We start from the raw sequence: 10,731 nt of genomic DNA on the forward strand, positions 1-10,731 counted from the left end.
AAATGTGGAAGTTAGCTACGGTGCCTTGTCTTCAGCTCGGCCTTGTTAGATCTTTTTTCTATTTTTTTGTCAGCTCGTCCTTTTATCTCGTCTTTTCTTTAATATCAAACACAGACTAGTATAGCTCGACGTCCATTTTTTAAATCTAAAAACACATGTATGTATCTAAATAAGATAAGGTACAAATACAAATACAAATAGATAAGAATAGGATAAATTAAGAGGTATGGTATACAAAAGTGACATAAATGACAATCAAAAGTCACATGGTATGGGATAACACTTACATATATGGGTAATGGCAGCAACATTTAGCAGTATAAAATAGTACAGGCCTATAAATAAGGTGCAATATGAAAATTGTCAATTAAATACAGTATGTTTTACAGTATGTATACATATATAATGTAGTATGGTACTGAATATTAAGTCTATTAGTGTATATTACAGCAGCAAAAACAGCATATCAGATGTAATAAGGTGTTGTACGGTACAGAATGTACAGTATAGTATAAACATATAGATACCAGAATATACTACTATATGATGTACTATATAACAGTAACTAGTGATAATAATGATAATACAATATAGTTCAGTATAGTTTGGTGGTAAGTCGTAGTATGAAGACATTACTCTATAGTTGTATACTGTACACTGTTACTGTATACTGTTATGTCAGTATTCATATGCATATTAGCCTACCGTAATATTGGGTGTATAAAACGCACTTTTACTTAAAAAATTGTCATCTAAAAATGGGCTGCATCCTGTGTACTGGTGCGACAAATATACCAGTATAAAATGCAGATAGAGGTATTTTATTGTGTTACGTATTTTACCCAGACGATGGCGCTATAATCCAGCTCAATCTTCGTCATGGGAAAAAAGACTGTGGCTGCTTCTCAAGTCTCTTAAATTGCATCCATGTTTCCTTCACTTGCGTCGTTCACTTGCGTCTTAGTCCCTCCCACCAGAGATGCTTGGAGAGACGCGAGGAAACCAAGAGAGGAGAGAGGAAACGAGGGAATGTTTTTTAAGAGACATGAGACGTCCTTTCCGATGAAGCGTCACGTGCTGCGACGTCCGTTTGGGATGATCGCGTCATCTGATCACCGCTGGATCAGCTGTCAGTCTGCTTTAACAGCTGTTATTGTCTGTACACATGTGCACTGTATTCATTCTAATAAAACACACAGTAACAGTGTTTCCTCTCTGTAACCTGTTACCTGTGTAACAAACACCTGCACATGAAGAACAGGCTGCAGTCTGTGTTCCTGCTGCAGAGCCAGACGGACATTTCTTACCAGCACTGTGTCTTTATGTTATTTGTTCATTATTTACATTTTCGATCACTGATCATCTGATCTGAATTCATTATTTAATAAGCCCAAATACTGTCTGCTCATGAACTATGAACATTATTGATTAGGCTCAAAGTTTCAGGATAAATAGAAATCACGTCACGCTGATCAAACCCGACCTCACTGATGATCACTCTCACACGTAGTGTTACCTGCTGACAGAGAGACTCTCCTGCTCCCTCTGAATTCATTCATTCATCTGTGATAAAAGTTAGCAGGGAAATAACTGATCATGACGAGAGGTATTTCTTTAGATTCAATTTAATAGAAATGAATCTGTTTTTGCCACTTCTGATTTTTAGACAACTTATTTTCACTCAGATGTTGACCCAGAAAACAAATCAAATCTGCAGTTATTCACTGCATTTTACATATTTTACGACAAGTTATGATCAATATTTCGTTCTAAACGATCTCAGGTTGTCAAATACCAACTCATTATACCAACTTCTACTACATGTCAAGGCGCCCTGTTAAGTCTGTTTTAAGGCCCGCTTCTTCCTATTCTTCGATAGGAAACTCTGGTGATGTTGTTAAGTTTCACATGAGTCCGATCTGCTGCAGCGTCAAATCACTAACTGTCACTGGCCAGTAAAAGACTTCCGTGGAGGCTGTTCTCGTGTATCCTCGCTTATAGCTCCTCGGAACTCCCTACTCTCTCCTCTCCCCTCGCTCCTCCGAGCAGCGATAAGAGCTTTGAGACGGTCCTCAATATGGCGGCTCCGGAACTACTTCCGGTTCGGGCGAGGAACGAGGAGCGAGGAGCTATCAAATAAGAGACTTGGGAAGCAGCCGGAGTGTGTTTTTTATGTGTTTCAACTGAAAATAAATTGAGATATGTTGAAATAATTTGTGTACATGTTTTTTTAAATATCTCTTGTATTCCAGATTTTACGGTATATTCAAATCACATAACTTTAAGCTCTAAGCAGCAGCTGTCTCTGAGCCTGTGATTCACATTAACACACATGATATGACCATAATATCTCACCAGACCTTGTGTGAACTTTGACCTCTTCCAGCAAACAGGAAAAGATGGTGGGCTCGTCATAGTGTGAAATTTTAGCTTTTATGGGATTCAACCAAAATTCTGTCTGGCATGGGCGCTATAGCTGGTAACTTTTTGACAGTAGAGCTTAAATTTACTTTTATTTTATAAATGTTTTTATATGAATTTAGTATGTTAGCTTGCATACTCATGCTCCTTCAGCAGTGTTTTTGAGACACTTTCTCAGCTCTACATGCAGTGAATGTTTGAATTGTGTTTTCAATATAAATGTTTCATTTACTTTGTTTCAAGTCTCACAACAGCGCTCCTCAAAGTTCCAACTTCCAGCTGTGAAAAAGCTGTCATTATCCAAGGACTCGACATCTAACTTAAAGAAACATTTACAGGTGAGACCAACAGCTGACGTTAGCTGCTCAGAATTCCAGTTAAAAATGTTCGCCAACCCGTCGTCTTCTACTTCTACTACTGAAAAATAGTTTGTGACTCTGGTGAAGCCGCAGGCAGGATGGTGAGGGTAAAAACACGATCACCAGACTGGAATTAGTTTATGGCAGTTTATTTTAAGTTTGAGTGTGAAGTAGTATGAACCGCACACTTAGCAAAGTACATTTAAATATGTGCATAATTAGAGCTAATCATTTAAATGGGCATCCGCACATTACAAAAATATTGAAAATTATTTATCTTGTCTTTATTTGCAGATTTAGTATTGAAGTTATCCTGAAGTAACTGAAAGTAATCAGTAGGGACATTTTCTTCTCTGCAGGTGTTGCCCCCTGCTGGCCATTAAATAGAATCAAGGTTTAAGTAATTCTTTTCAGCTTCACTTTGGAAACCAAGAGGCTCCTTCCCAGGGGTGGATCCAGACTTTTTGGACTGGGGTGGCCCAACTGGGGCACTGGCTTATGCAAGGGTGGCATGATGTACACACAAATGAACAGCATTATTTACCCTTACTCTAGTAATCATATTTTTTTTGCTTTACAAAGCAACACAACAGAGTGGCAACGTATAAATCTTTTAGCTTAATTCGTTTATGTCTCAAAAAGATGTACAGTATGTCAGAGTAACAATTCAAAGTACGAACACAACGAAATGTGCCACATTAAAATGCAGAGAATCCAAAAGCCTGTTGCAACCAAGTGGCAACCTCCGGTGTTGAAAAATGAAGCCAATGCGGAAGTGTAAAAAACTGCAGTTCCTCGAGTGGCCACTTGAGGCTCCAGAAAACAAGAAATAACATTACAGCAGGTGTGAAAATGCCCATTTTTACAGCAGAAATAAACATATTTACAGCCTGGTACAAAAAACGGTTTTGTTATAAATAGCTAATTTTACTGTTCAAGATAACTGTACGGGGGGTGAATTTTTTTATAACACACCCGTTTTAATTATATTAAGCCTTAAATTATAGGGGTCGGATCACTTGATTGACAGGTGGATCCTGCTGGCTGTCTGCTAGACGTCAACACAGACACAGACACTGAGCTTAACTTCACCTGTTTGTGTTGTTGGAGACTTTTGGGGATTTTTTCATTCAAAGTTTGGACAAATAATCTGTCTCTGTGGATTTTATTTAACTTTCTGACCGTGCAAGAAGTCTGAGCTCCAGCTTTTCAGTGAGTTAAATGTTAGTGTTATTGTATTGAAATATTTTTAGCACTAAGTAGCAGGTATACTGTGCTCGCTTGAGCTGCTTGTTAGCCTGTGCAGTGTTTATTTATTTAATCGTCGGTCAGTAAATAGGAGTCAGGAGTTGTTGGCGTTTCCCCGGAGAGACTACAGCGGACCGTAGTGATGAAGAGACCGGTTCTTTTACGTTTCCCGTTACGTGTCGGCTCGCCGCTCTCTCACCGGGCGAGCAAGCAGCGAGTCCGCTACTTCTTTAGTCTGATAACTAAACACCTGCAGTCAGTCACCGACAGAATCTCCTCCTGGGAAAGTCAAACCAGCTCATTCATGATTTATACAGTCTATGGATAATAACCGTTAGCTACGCTGAGGAGCATATAGCCGAGCTTCATAGCCATAGCTAGCTGATTCATGCGGCCCGCCCATAGAGCTCAGCCATAGGCTGTAGCTCGGTCGCGCTCCGCCTCTTTGCCCGTCTCTAGATTAGCCGTCTCTGGCATTTCCAATATGGCGACCCCCAGCGGCGGCGCAATTCGGGCTTCCAAACGCTTCTTCAGAAACCAATGGGTGACGTCACTGAGACTACGTCCATTATTTATACAGTCTATGGTTGCAACACAGCCCAAATAGCTGATTTTAACATACATTAAGTCCCGCCTCTGACAAGGCAAACAGCCAATCATAGTTTAGGATTCTTCCTCTCGCTGCTCTCTGCTACTCAGGATCAGAACGCTTAAGGAGCCAGATTTATCGGATTTGTTTTGTGACCTATACTGCAGCCAGTCAGCAGGGGGCGATACACATCACACTGCTTTGCAAACAAGCAGTTCAGATGATTTTAATACAAAAAAATGTCTCATATTTATTTATTAACCTCTGCACACTAAATAAAAAGCTTGTTTCACACAGTTTTTTTTGTGGTGTGTGAGGTTTCTGTTCACAATGCAGCTCTGAGATCAGCTTTACACTGGCAGCTCAGAAAGTTGTTATCATGTTTCAAACAAGTGTTGAGCAAATAGTGAAGCAACTCTTCGTCCGGCCTCTGAAATCTGCAGTGAAATCTCTGAAAACAGAAGTGGGACTGTGAAGAGGGAATTCTTGGCCCTTTCACAAGTCACAGGCCACACCTCCTCCTTCCTCTGCTGGTAAACAAATCCTCTGGGCTTGTTCCAGTTTATGTAAGTTCCTGCTCAGCTGCAGGTCGCAGTGCTGGTAAGAACAAACTACATTAAATTCCTCTTGCTTTCTTGTTCTGACTGCTGTTTGTGTTTAATGTGCAAACCTGCAAAGCTGGCACACATGTTTGTTCTTCAGAGTGAGCTGCCAATCTGCAGGATTGTCTGCAGCTTTCTGTGGACGAGAAACATCCAGGAAAAAGTGAAAGTTGCGTGTTTAGTGAGTCCGGGTTGGTCACCTCCTGTCGAGTGAGATCAACACTTTATGGGTTTTTGTTTGTTTGTTGTGACTTTCACCACAACAGGACTTTGTGTTCAACTTGAGCAGGTTTTAGTTTGTATCTGGTTTCTCTTCTGTCCTTTTTCTCTCTCAGTAATCTGCAGGGACGCTGTGTTTCAGCTGCAAACATTGGACTTTGACCACATTTGTGCTGGTTGTAAATCAAGTCTGACCTGCATGCTTATGAAACCAAAGTCAGAGCAGAACAGTGACAGCCAATCAGGACGAGTCACAGCAGGTTTGAAAGCTGAGAAGTGACATATCTGCTGGAACCAAATAAGGGTGCAGCAACTTGTGGAGTTTGTTTACAGCAGCAGGCAGCACTTGAAGAATGTCTATGATGTGTTGGTGTTATAGTTACAGTTACCCAGCATGCAGTGCATCAATACTAAAAAATATAATCATATTTTTAATAGTTGCTTAATAAAAAGTGACTTTTCTCTCTCTTCCTCTTTTTTTGAGTTCCTCAAAAAACAAACAACAAAAGGAAACTCTGCACTTACACAGTCTCATGTTTAAATCTACGGAGTCATAGGAGTGCCATAAAAAAAAAAAAAAAATTAAAAGTGACTGTAACCTGTTTCTTAAACTTTCACATTTATGAATTGTTGTATTTATTCCTCTTTAAATTTCCTAATTTATTTTCTTATTCTTCATCATATTTATTATTTTTATGTCACTGCGATGACTCCATATGAACCTTGTAACAACAGCCTGAACTGAGCATGAAAGGATTATTTCATACATCTAAACTTTTTTGAAGACTGAAAGCGTACAGACTTCACCAAGGCGAGCAGAGAGATAAGATTTTGACCTTTGAGCTCTCTACAAGTGTCAGTGCACTTTAATTAATCACTAACAGAGGTCATGTTTGCTGGCGGGCGGTTCAGATGTAAAGACTCAGAAACAGAACAACATGGTGCACTGAAACGCAGACGTGACCCAGAGTGAGTTTAACTAAAGAGAAATAAACTGAGTGAGAAAAGTCTCATTTAGTGTTTTTAACTCTTCTGCCTCACTGAAGACTTTTAGTCCACTGTCACTTTTTACCTTCAGGCTTTTTTAACAGTGTGTATCCCTATGGCCTGTCTTTGGCAGAGGTGTGCATTGTTTATATATTCATACATACATGTATACATATAGGCCACTCAACACCTTAAGGGTGAAAAAGTCCCCATTTAAATCCATTATAACCTCAATTTGTTTGATCCTGTCGCCATTACAGCATCAAATCATGCACACTGTTATTATGGGCTTCCAATATAAACACACACAAACACACACACACACACGAACACATGGACATGAGAGATCAAATCTGATATATTACACCTCCTAGATGCAGCAGATTTCTATATTTGTTACAGTACAGGATAAAGAGCAGTGAAGATGTTAGTGCTTGTTTAAAAGTGCATTTAAGCCAATGTTGTTGCAAATCGTTATAATAGAAAAACAACTTTATGTCTCTAGTATCGACTTTATTACCATTTTGCATGTTTGTTTGTTTTTAATTTGATGTATCCAAACTAAACCTGGAATGTAAAAGGTTAAAGTTCTGAAAATGAATAAATATTTGGTATCTATGAACAGAACTGAAGCTAGAGAACAGATTTGATTCAGTGAAAAAGGAAAATAATATTGATATCTAATAATTTTATGGCAGTTTTTAAATGTGGAGGAACGTCTTGTTGCTGAAGCATGAGGGTTAAAGGTGTTCTGTTCTGCATCAGAGTGGAGCTTTGATGGTTTTAGAGCTGGATGTCAACATGCCACAGCTCGATGGCACCACTGGTCTATAGTTCACTGCGCTGCTCTTCTGCATTAGTCAAAGGCCATGCTCATATTTTACAGTATTTATGTGTACTTAGGAGACTTTTCTGAACTCTTAGCATCACTCCTACATCTAACAGCAGCCGAACACGACTCCGTATCAAACAGTTCTCTTTTTAACCCATTATGTGTCTCTTCTGCCCCAGAGGCACATCGTCAGTCATGACACACAGACCTGCATTACTGGTCATGTTTCAGTTCAACCTGCGCAGACAACAATAAATACATTTTATGTTACATATGTTTTTTTAATGCAGTTTCCTTTTGCTGTAAACAACTCTACATGGTTTGGTTGAGTCAAAGTGTCAAATGTGTTAATATTTGACAAATTAGTCATCTTTATACGTAGTATGCACTGTAAACACAGTTCATAACAGAGTCCAGACACCAACATATTGTTTGAAACGGAGAGACAGCCAATCAAAACCCTTTGCTCATTGAGACATTGAAGTGAACTGATTGAAGTGAACTGATTGAAAGTAGGGATGGGCATTTCCAGTGATTTCAATATTCGAGCAAATTATAGATTTTTCTATCGTTAAAAAAACACGTCGGACACGAACCTCCCGGTAGTTGTCCGGTGTGATGGTGGCTTGTACTGCGGCTCAACAAAGGGCATCAGCTCACGGAAGCCTTCTCCTGCCACAACACTTAATGGGAGCAAATATCTCTAGTCACCATTTTTGTTATTAGCAGGCTAATCCTCTCCACTCTGGTATCACCAGGATGACGTGTGCTAACATGGATAGCAAATGATGTGATGCGAGACTGCCTGTCGCCTGTCGCATGTGGTAAAGCATCGAACAAGTTTTTCTATGATTAAGTTTAACACAACGTCTCGTGCACAGATTATTGTTGTCTTTCTTGTCAAAGTACTTTCAGACATCACTTTTGCTGGTCACAGCTGACATGGTGCATGTAAATGAGTTAACCTACTTCAGCCGAAAACAAGGCATGCGCAGGTGCAGTAGTAGTGTCACGTTACTCGAATAATGACGCCAACAACGAGTACTGGAGTACTGGAATATTCGCCCCCGTCCCTCATTGAAAGCCTTTATTCTCAGCGTATGACAACAAGATTAAGAGCTCCTCTCCTGGATGGTGCATGAGGTTTAAAAGACACGCTCGCAAACAATATTAAAAATCATTCACACAGACAAATCACACTACATAACAGAAATGTACAAAACACCACATCACACTGATTATATAAATAATACCTTACAAGGTGAAGTGCCAGAGTCAAAGTGCTGTAGTACTAGTCACAATAATAAATAGCTGAGGTAGATATATAAAGTGCTGAAGTCATCAAACAGTTCACAGAAGTTCAGTTCCTGTTAGTTATTGCTGTATAGAAGAGATATAGTGAGGGTGTCGTTGTGAGAGTGTAATATAGCTGTTCATTTCGTATGTTTAAGAGTGTGAAAGGCCTCAGGGAAAAAACTGTTCATGAGTCTGGTAGTTTGTGTTTTTAGTGACCTGTAGCGCCTGCCTGAAGGCAGAGGGTCACACAGGTGGTGTCCGGGATTAGAGCAGTCTTTAACGATGTTTGTGAGAGGTTATGAGGTGTTTGCTTTGTCAGAGTAAGGGAAGAGGGCAGCCGATGATTCTTTGTGCTGTGTTGAAAATCGTCTGTAAAGCTTTTTTATCAGTTGCCGAGCACTTTCAGGAAGTGCAAGCGCTGCTGTGCCTTTTTGACCGCAGCCGTCGTGGACCAGGACAGATTGTAAGATATATGGGTTCTCAGGAATTTGAAGCTGTGAACTCTTTCCACCCAGTCACCACAGCAACATGTTGTTTACTGAGCATAATGTCAACAGCGGCTGGATGTCGTCTCTGTAGGCACACTAATCCCTTCCTGAAATTAGTCAGACCACAGTGGTGTGGTTCACACATTTCATTATGGAATTGGTCGTGTTGAGGTGTGGAGGAGAGGTGGGGGCCGATTAAGTGCCGAGTGAAGAGCTATGATGTCATCCTCCATGGACCTGTTTGCCCTGTACACAAACTAAAGGTGGGAGTGAGGCTAGCTTTAATGTGCCTCAGTACAAGTCTCTCACAACATACCAACAAAGCTAGAGCGCGCAGAGCATGTTTGGTGCCACTTTATCATTCGTCAGTATGTCTCCTGTTGATACTGGAATCAGCTGTGGGTGGTTCAATCAGCCATTTGTCTGTAAATTCAGTCAACTGTTTATTTAAAATGCTCATAGTGACATCTGTTTCAATAAAGCTTTAAAGCTGCTGCTGCTGCTGCTGCAGAAGTCGAGGCTTTGTGCTTCATTTAAGGTTTATTTAAGGCTGCCGTTAAAGCTGTGTTTGATCACAATCACAGCATGTTCATGTTTACAGTTACACAAGTATCCTGTGAAACGTTTCCACTAATCATTACTGCCTCTGTGTAATTCCTTAAAACATGGGAACTCTCAAATGCTCACCTACTTTACAACATACACTTTTCAATGAGGATGAAAAAAGAGCCACTTCAGTACATGACCTCGTGAAGTACCCTGATCCTACTTCAAGGCTCCGACCTCATCACTCCTCAGATTTATTTAACATGCAAACATTTGAGGAGTGATGAGATACTATCTTAAACCCTCCTAGTCTGAGCCTGCAGGTGGATGCCGGGATAGTGGTGGGGCTGAAAGTATGAGCGCAGTACTGGTGCAGGGCAGCGATGGCAATGACAGAGCAGAGGGAGAGACCGGAGATCTTGCAGCTTTGTGACAAAGTGGGTGAGACCTTTTTCCTTTCTCACCACTTGTCCCTTATGTTCATGAACATACTCTGAGCATTAATTTATGTAGCTATATTTTACCTTTGCTTTTGTAACTTTGCAGCACTTACTATCCCGGGTTTGACAGAGGCACACAGGCAGGTACAGGCCGACAGAGGCAGACAGGCAGTTAGGCCGGCCACGGGCTGACAGAGGCACACAGGCAGGCCACGGGCCGACAGAGGCACACAGGCAGGCAGGCCACCGGTTGAAAGAGGCACACAGGCAGGCCTGGGGCCGACAGAGGCAAACAGGCAGACCTCGGGCCGACAGAGGCACACAGGCAGGCAGGCCACTGGTTGAAAGAGGCACACAGGCAGGCAGGCCACTGGTTGAAAGAGGCACACAGGCAGGCCACGGGCCCTCAGAGGCACACAGGCAGGTACAGGCCGACAGAGGCAGACAGGCAGGCAGGCCACCGATTGAAAGAGGCACACAGGCAGGTCACGGGCCGACAGAGGCAGACAGGCAGGCCTCGGGCCGACAGAGGCAGGAAGGTAGGCAGGCTACGGGCCAACAGAGACAGACAGGCAGGCCACCAGTTGAAAGAGGCACACAGGCAGGTCACGGGCCGACAGAGGCAGACAGGCAGCCCACGGGCCGACAGAGGCACACAGGCAGGCCACGGGACGACAGAAGCAGACAGGCAGGCAGGCCACCGG

Source organism: Semicossyphus pulcher, unplaced genomic scaffold (genome assembly GCF_022749685.1).
Source record: "Semicossyphus pulcher isolate SPU_LCO1_2020_fin unplaced genomic scaffold, fSemPul1.0.p SCAF_27, whole genome shotgun sequence".
NCBI lineage: Eukaryota > Metazoa > Chordata > Actinopteri > Labriformes > Labridae > Semicossyphus > Semicossyphus pulcher.